The following is an 8,662-nucleotide window of genomic DNA, read 5'->3' on the forward strand; positions in this document are numbered from 1 at the left end:
TGTGTGGACTAGACGACTGAGTCAGAGCATCTTCAAAACTGCAGATCTTGTGGGGTGTTCCTGGTCTGTAGTGGTCAGTATCTATCAAAATGAAGGAAGTGGTGAATTGGTGACAAGGTCATGGGCGGCCAAGGCTCATTGACACCAGGATGCACTATGGGAAGAAGGCAAGCCGGTGGAGGCAGTGTGATGCTTTGGGCAATGTTCTGGGAAACCTTGGGTGCTGCCATCCATGTGGATGTTTCTTTGACACGTACCATCTAACCTAAGCATTGTTGCAGAACATGTACAACCTTTTCTGGAAACGGTATTCTCTTGTGGCTGTGGCCTCTTTCAGCAGGATAATGCGCCCTTCCACAAAGCAAAAATGGTTCAGGAATGGTTTGAGGAGTACAACGAGTTTGAAGTGTTGGCCTCCAAATTCCCCAGATCTCAATCCAATCGAGCATCTGTGGGATGTGCTGAACAAACAAGTCCAATCCATAGAGGCCCCACCTCGCAATTTACAGAACTTAAAGGATCTGCTGCTAACATCTTGGTGCCATATACCACAGCATACCTTCAGGGGTCTAGTGGAGTCCATGCCTCGACGGGTCAGAGGCAAAAGAGGGACCAACACAATGTTAGGTCATAATGTTATGCCTGATCAGTGTATATATGTAATGTAGGGGTTTCCCAACCTTTTTGTCAGCTGAACCTCTTTGACCTTTACTAAGCTCTTAGATTTTAAGTTAATAAGTTAGGTCAATAACAAAATTAAGCTCATAGTTTTCTGATGTCAGTTAAGACATGGTACACAAATGTATTTGTTTTATTTATTTTTTTATTCATGTTTAATTTTTTTATGTGCTGTATATAGCCTAATGTTAAAAAATATATATAATGTTTTTATGATTTAATTATTTAATAGCTTTTCATTAAACTCACGAACCCCCTGCTGAACCCCAGTCTGGAAAACCCTGACGTCATGTAATATTGTTGATAACAAAGAATGGAATATCAACATGCAACTAAAATATTTAAATACATGTTTTTTTATTAACTATATTCCATAAAATACAAGATTATCCCATTCAAGTCAATGTGATAAACAAGATGTCCACATCCACTGTGAGTGTGCTCTACTGTTTTGTAAGAAGAAAGAAAACTGGATTTAACCAGGACATAGAGAAGTGCGGCCCAGATGCACAACAACAAAAGAACATTACAGTCTCTCATTTGAGAAACAGAAGGGTTAGGGTACCAGGCTTACTATAATTTAAACGGATGAGATATAAAAAAAAATCACCCCCCTCACAGTTGTCATGAAGGGCAAAATTAGCTGTAGGTTATAGACCAAAACCACTTTTTGTACCAGGCTGTAAAAAAAAAAATTTTCGCTGTCAATTTGTGCATTTTAACATGGGGCAGATACAGATTTGACTCCCTTTTAGAGCTTGTCTCTAGCGGCCAATCGATGAATTGCAGTTTAAGTCACTTCTGTGTTGGCTTGAAAAGAGACTGCAGGAGGTTACCGCTTGATATTTACTGATAAACATGCAGGTATCTAAAACACACATTTGCACACAAATGTATAATATTGTTTGTAAATGCATTCTGCTAACTATTATGTGTTGTAAATTGCAACTTGTGGGTTGAATACAATATAAAGCTATCAGCTAAAAAAGCATGTGGTTGGCGCGCACACCGTACGACACAAAATGTGTGAGGTGATTAAATGTAAACAGTCGGGTTTATTCTGTGTGCTTTATAGAAGGTAAATGTGCGATTATATTGTTATATGTGTTTAAATGAGACCCAAACTTGTGAATTCGGGGAGTGTAAATGTTTTAACGTAGCATGCATACTACCTCAAGAACGTACTCAGTTAATTTTACTCCATGAAACTTCATGAAGCGCATTGATTGGAGAAAGTGTTTAAATAAGTGAACTGATGCATTTGTTGTGTGTGTAATAATAGTTGTTTTATTGCCACATTCATTCTCAATAAAGCTATGATTGTGAAGCATTTACTAATAAACATATACCCTTACAGGGGTACTATGACAGCAGCAAGATCGCAAACTGCCGGTAAACAACTTGATAATGCTTTGTCTGTAAATGACAGTTTTACAATGTTAATGTTTTCAAAACACTCATGCGCAATAGTGTGCTTTAATAGTTTTTCCTATGCAGTGAATCATAAAAATGGTTGTTTATTGACTAGCCTTAGAGGAGCCGCATCTTAAAAATGGATTGTTACAGAATGAGGGTTGAAAATAATAATTTCTTCGCTATATATTTGTTTTGTTTTTGTGTGTTGCAAAAAAAGTCTAACATTTTAAGTGAACCTCAAGAAACATTAAAATGATTAACATATTCATGTCATTATGGAGCCCGTGACATGGCATGCAGAAAAAAATATTGTATGAATTACAAATTTGTTAATTATTTATTTGTGGCCATGGTTTATTCATTTGGTCCCTTGTTTTAATTTAGTTAAATCATGGCTACAAGGGAATTAATTTGCACAATGTGGCCACATTTTACCTAACGAGGGAACAAATGAATAAATCATGGGAATTCATTCTTAATTTGTGGCCACAATATCTTGTTTTTTCCATGTCCTGTGCAGGGGCGTAGCCAGAACGTTTTTTCAGGGGTGGCCAGGTAAGACCGGGTGATTTTAAAAGTGTTATGCTTATTGTCCTTTGCTAACCAAAAATTTGCCCTAAGAAAACAGATATTAAGTAACATTACAAAAATAGAAAAGTTACAAAATTGAAACAACATAGAAGTTTGTAAAAAAAAAAAAAGAAACTATAGCCTTGCAATGGCCAATCAGAGGTGTTGAAGTTAGAATCCACTCACCGCTGGAGTTTTTGTCCAGTGCCGAGTTCTGCACATGAGCTAATACTCTCTAAGTGTAGACATATTTCAGCTTCACTGATTAATATAACAGAACTTTGTGAGATCACGTTCATTGAATGAGTGACAGCTTTTAGTGATTATAAAGGGAGCGCTCTTTGCGTGCTGTCTAGGCGATCAAAATGTTATTAACAGGCCTATGACATATTCGGAATTTGAATACTTTTGTTTTGTATTCTTGAAAATATTTTTGTATCGAAATCAGGCTAATATAAACGTCAGGAAAACAGGATTCCTGGGTGCATCTCTGGATATTTGGTAAGTTGTAAGGAACACTATAGCAAGGGGGGGGGGGGGGGGGGGGCGTGTTCGATGTCGGCGATGCATAAATTTGTTTCTGCTAAAGGAAACATTCGCATTACCTCAACTTTAACAAACTTTCCCAAAAGGGCAGGAAAAACTTGGGTAAATAAAAAAAAATTACAAATTAAAAAAAAGGTAAATAACATAGTCTTTCCTAACTTGATCATCACCGTATGCTCTTTGGTTGCTCACTCATGCTGAACTTGAAATATTACCGCTCGCTTCTACTGGAGGTCTGTGCACAAACCACAGTGCTAAACCACTTCACCAGAAACCCCGCCCTGCAGCTTATTTCATTGGTTAAGGTTACAGTGACGGGTAGGTTTAGGGATCAGTGTTTGGTCAGTACTGTGATTGACATGACCAATAAAATCATTAATCATCGAGCTGTTCAGAATAGCGCAGACTGTTTGTGTCAGAGCGGCGAAGTAAAAGTCACCTCTTTGTCATTGTGAAAAGTGCTTTTCAGCTTGCACATCAGGGGTGGCCAGAGGGGTGGCCAAGCTTCAAACAGGGGTGGCACTGGCCACCCATGGCCACCCCATAGCTACTGTGCGAGGCTCCGTACATTACTGATCTTACCTCTTTTTTTTAAACATAGGCCCATGTACTCCATGAAAGAGAAATACACACATGTCCCACATTGGAAAAACCTTTACTGGCTTACAAAAATAGCTTAAAAATCCAAATATTCTCTTTATTGTTGGATCTTTTGGTAAAGTTACCAGATTCACATCTCTTAATCGAATCTATGTTAATGTTTAACCTGACTTGACACATTGTTTGCTTTTGTACGGATTAAATGTGTACTTTGGCACTGTCCTTTTTCAGCCATTTCAAAACATCTGGTCTCATTTCCACTGCACAAGTGTCTCTTCATGTTTGACCTACTAAGAAGACCAGATTAAAACATTTTAAACATGGGAAATCATCCCTGCACCCCAACTCCAGCAACTATAGACAGTATTTACAGGGTGGCCCAGGACAGTGGGATCCTCCCTGACATCACTCTTGATGGGACGGTGGCAAATCTACTGTCCCTCAATTCCAGCACTGCGCTCAACTTGCAGTATGCGGCCGTCCAGCAGAGCCTGACCACAGACCAACTGGCGGCTTTAGACACCAACCTGACCTCTATTTTCGGACAGAGCACTAATGTATCTTACGGAGGTGTCGGAGTTGTGGCGCTTGCTTTATCTTTCCTGCTTGAAGCTATTGTGTCCGGCGTTGTCGGTCAGACAGATGGTGTGACTACAGACCCATTTAAGAAGGCTTTCGGATCAGATAACTCTTCGGAAATTGGCAGCATTGCGAGTGAGTACCTCAAATTGGTGTCTAAGAGGGCCAATAACATCGAGGAAATGGGAGAAATAACCGAGCTCTATGACCAGAACTTGAAATACGCTCTGATCGAGCTCTATGAGAGCATGACTTTGGATCATCAGCTGAACACGAATAGGATTAAGCAGTGGATCAATGGAGCGGCGATCCACCTGCACATGAGAATTCATGGGATACGCTTGGCGTCTGTCCCTAAAGGGACAGCCGAATCGCTGCGTTTGTCGTACCGAACGGGCTTGGCGAGGTTAATTCAGATCTACACCGCGTACTTGAGGCAGTACGTAAGAGAGCGGTCCACCACGCAAGGTCCTCCGGTAAAGGCAGGATTCTTAATCGTTGAACCTGGTAAGAAGGTTAGACACCGTGTGGTCCACAACACCTGCCAATCACAGGCTATTGCCACTGCTGTAGTGGCCCGAATTTTATCTGCACAGAATATTGGAAAGATAGAACAATTTTTTGATGAAGCTGGTCAAATCTTAAACCGCTTGCTTCAACAGAGAGACACTTTTGAACTACACAGACAACAGCAGATTAAATCTTAGCTGGATGTTGATTTCCTTCTGAGGTGATACTATATACTTTGTTACATTGTATAGTTACATTTTGTTGAGTTTGATACCATTGTCATGATATGCTAACTACGGTAAGTGCTGGATATTAGCATTACTTAATGAAACAGCTTACCAGATAATCAATTAAATAAGCTGATCCCAGTATCTTAACGTGTGTTGTTGTAATATACTTATTAATGTGCTATTAACCCATTCAATTATGCTAATAAAGATGATTTACATCAATTGTAAAATGGCACATTAAAGTTTATCTTTCAAGTCATGAGGCTGCCTTCTCTAAATTCTTGACTGTATGAATACTATAGTATACACTGTAAAAACACAAAATAATTAATTGGTTTGGGTAGAGCCAACTCAAATTAAACAAATTAGTTCAAACAAATGAACTTTTATGAGTATTTAGAACTTTCTTTTTCTTTTGAGTTCTCAAAACGGACACATTTGAAGTAATTTGAATTGTTTCATTGTTTTGAGTTTAATGAACTTGTTTCATTTAATTTAGACTAACTTAAAGGGATAGTTCACCCAAAAATGAACATTCTGTCATCATTTACTCACCCTCAAGTTGTTCCAAACCTGTATGAGTTTCTTTGTTCTGCTGAACACAAAAGAAGATATTTAGTAGAATGTTTGTAACAAAGCAGAGAGAGCAACTATTGACTACCGTATAGTTTTTTTCCCCCTACTATGGTAGTCAATGGTTGCTGCTTGGTCACAAACATTCTTCTAAATATCTTATTTTGTGTTCAGCAGAACAAAGAAACTCAGAGAACAACTTGAGGGTGAGTAAATGATGACAGAATTTTCATTTTTGGGTGAACTATCCCTTTAAATTGAGCCGAAACTTGGCTGGGATTTCTATTTCAGCATGTTTTGCCACTAAAAAGGGACAATAAATGCCAAAATTAAGTGTTATATTATGTTTGGTTTTTCTGTGCAAGATTAACGTTAAGTGGGAGATGTAGTCGTGTTTAATGTTTTGCTATGCTAGTTTAGAAGAGTTTCTGTTATGTTGGTTACCATCATGACGACGAGTGGAGCATGAGCTTAGTTTGAGAACAGATATATGTTAAATGTTCTATATTGCTGTCCTCATTCAGCAACTGCTATGCTATGCTAATGCTACCAATGCATTGTGTAACCAATTAGCAAGTTAGCATTTATTGAATTATCTAGTTAAAGCTAGTCAGGTTTCCACCACTAAAAGTTTGAGATTACATGATATTTTTAAGTTCAATGTATGAATTAGCTTACTCAAATATCTCAAGTTTAGAGCAATTCAAATGTAAATCTGCAAGTTCTGCTCACTTAAACATTACATTTCTTAACTTAAAAAATGAGGCAACTGATTGCCTAAATTTGTTTGAGTTTTGCTAACTTACTCGGGTTTACAGTGTAGACAACTGTCAATACCATTTATATACTACAGTGGCTCATACTAAACAGCACAACAAGTGATAGCTGTAAGTGATAGCAGCCATGTTTCTAACTTACACAACTTTGTAAATGTCATCCTCACAGAAGCCCCATATCAGAAATATATGGTCAAGGTTAAATGGTAGAGGTCTTCTTGGGTCCCAAGATCTTTACACGACCCAAATCGATCCCAGTCACTTCTTAGCCGAAGCTGATGTGTAGTATTGTAGTCAAGACCACCTAAACGGAGACCATGTCAAGACCAAGACCAGAGTGATTTGAGACCAAGACAAGACTTTGAGTGGTTGAGACCAAGACAAGACCAGACCAGCACTCCACAAATTCATCTGAAAGATCCACATCTACTTCCTGATAAAGGTCTTATATTTAAGCAATAATCCATTGATTGCAGGAAGTTGTTACATCCAATCACAGTAATGATGTTAACAAATAAATCAGACAATGATTTGACATCCCCCCATTTGTGGTCTTGAGATAAATCCCAAGTCCTGGCTCTTAGTCTGAGACAGAGACAAGGCCGTGTAAAAATGTGATTGAGATAAGCCTTGAGTAGGGGAGATAACACTTTTTGTTTGAGCATCAGTAACTTAGTGGGTGTTTGTGCAAGATTTCTCCAACTTAGATACACAGTCACATTTGTCTACCACAAATATAACTCACTTGGACATGTACTGCACAATCACAGATTATGTGAATTATTGTCAAATACAAAGAGTTACGTAGTTACAGCCTACACCTACTGGAGTGAGTTGTAACACTAGCTGGGGATAGATGTAACAATGAGAGGTCATGTGCTGTAGATCTAATTTATGCAAGAACTTTATTGAATGATTTAAAGTGACAAAAAAAAACATTATATTGAATTTTTTAGAACTTTAAACTTTGCCTCAACAGAGGATGTTATTGATAATTGGACTCATTGGAATCATCATAATGGGTTGTTTGTAACTTTTTAACGAACTGTTAAAACTATCCCCTCCCCAAACAGCTGTAACATAGCTAACTGTTTTAGCATTTGAAGGTTTGAAGGTATCAAAATGAAACTAGAGAAATGGTTACTTTAGGTTATGTACGTCAAATAATTGTATCTACACTGTAAAAAGTGATCAATGATCAGATCAATTTAAAGCTGCAGTCTGTCACTTTTTTTTTGGTTAAAAATGATCCAAAATCAAATTTTGAGCAAGTACATAACCAGCCAGTGTTCAAAACTATCTCCTTACCTTAGCCCGATTCACAACGTTAAGCTTGTAATAATGTGTTATAATTTGAGTGGTACTGGTGGATTTCCGCAGGAAATTCTTTGCGTCATTATGTCTCGTCTGTATGAAGGAGGAGTCCGGCTAGTAGGCTATCGCATGTGAGGATGCTGCAGGTGGTGGATCATTTATAGCCTTTCCTCACAACAGCTGGAATAATTAAACGTATAATTTCCTCATAACTTAATTTTTTCATTTACGCATGACATTTATTTACTTAAAGGTCCTGTTCTTCGTGATCCCATTTTTCAAACTTTAGTTAGTGTGTAATGTTGCTGTTAGAGCATAAATAATAACTGTAAAATTATAAAGCTCAAAGTTCAATGCCAAGCGAGATATTTTATTTAACAGAAGTTCCCTTTCAAAGCTTACAGCGAACGGCCGGTTTGGACTACATCCTTGTACTTCCTGCTTTAATGACGTCAATTGAACAGTTTGTTGACTAACCTCCGCCCACAAGAATACGCAAAATAGGGGGCGTGGTCTTGTTGCTCTCCCACGAGAAGACGAAGTGTTGCGTTTGTAGAGTGTTTGTCGCAATGTCGTCGAGACGCTGTTATTTTCATCCCGGAGTCAAATCACCTTTGTGACTCAAATTGATATGGTGATATAGACATGTTTACAATAACATTGAGCGCATGCATCTCCCCGTTATGGTAAGAGGCGTGACCTCTCCGGGCAGCGTGCGCTAAGCTGCTGTTGGATCACAACACGGGAACCGCTGGCATAATCAGCACTCGTTACGTATTTCTGAAGGAGGGACTTCATAGAACAAGGATATCCTCAAGCCGTTTTTAGGACAGTGAAAACAGCGGTATACAGATAAATAAATTGTGTGAA

The sequence above is a fragment of the Gobio gobio genome (genome assembly GCF_949357685.1).
Source record: "Gobio gobio genome assembly, chromosome: 19".
Taxonomy (NCBI): domain Eukaryota; kingdom Metazoa; phylum Chordata; class Actinopteri; order Cypriniformes; family Gobionidae; genus Gobio; species Gobio gobio.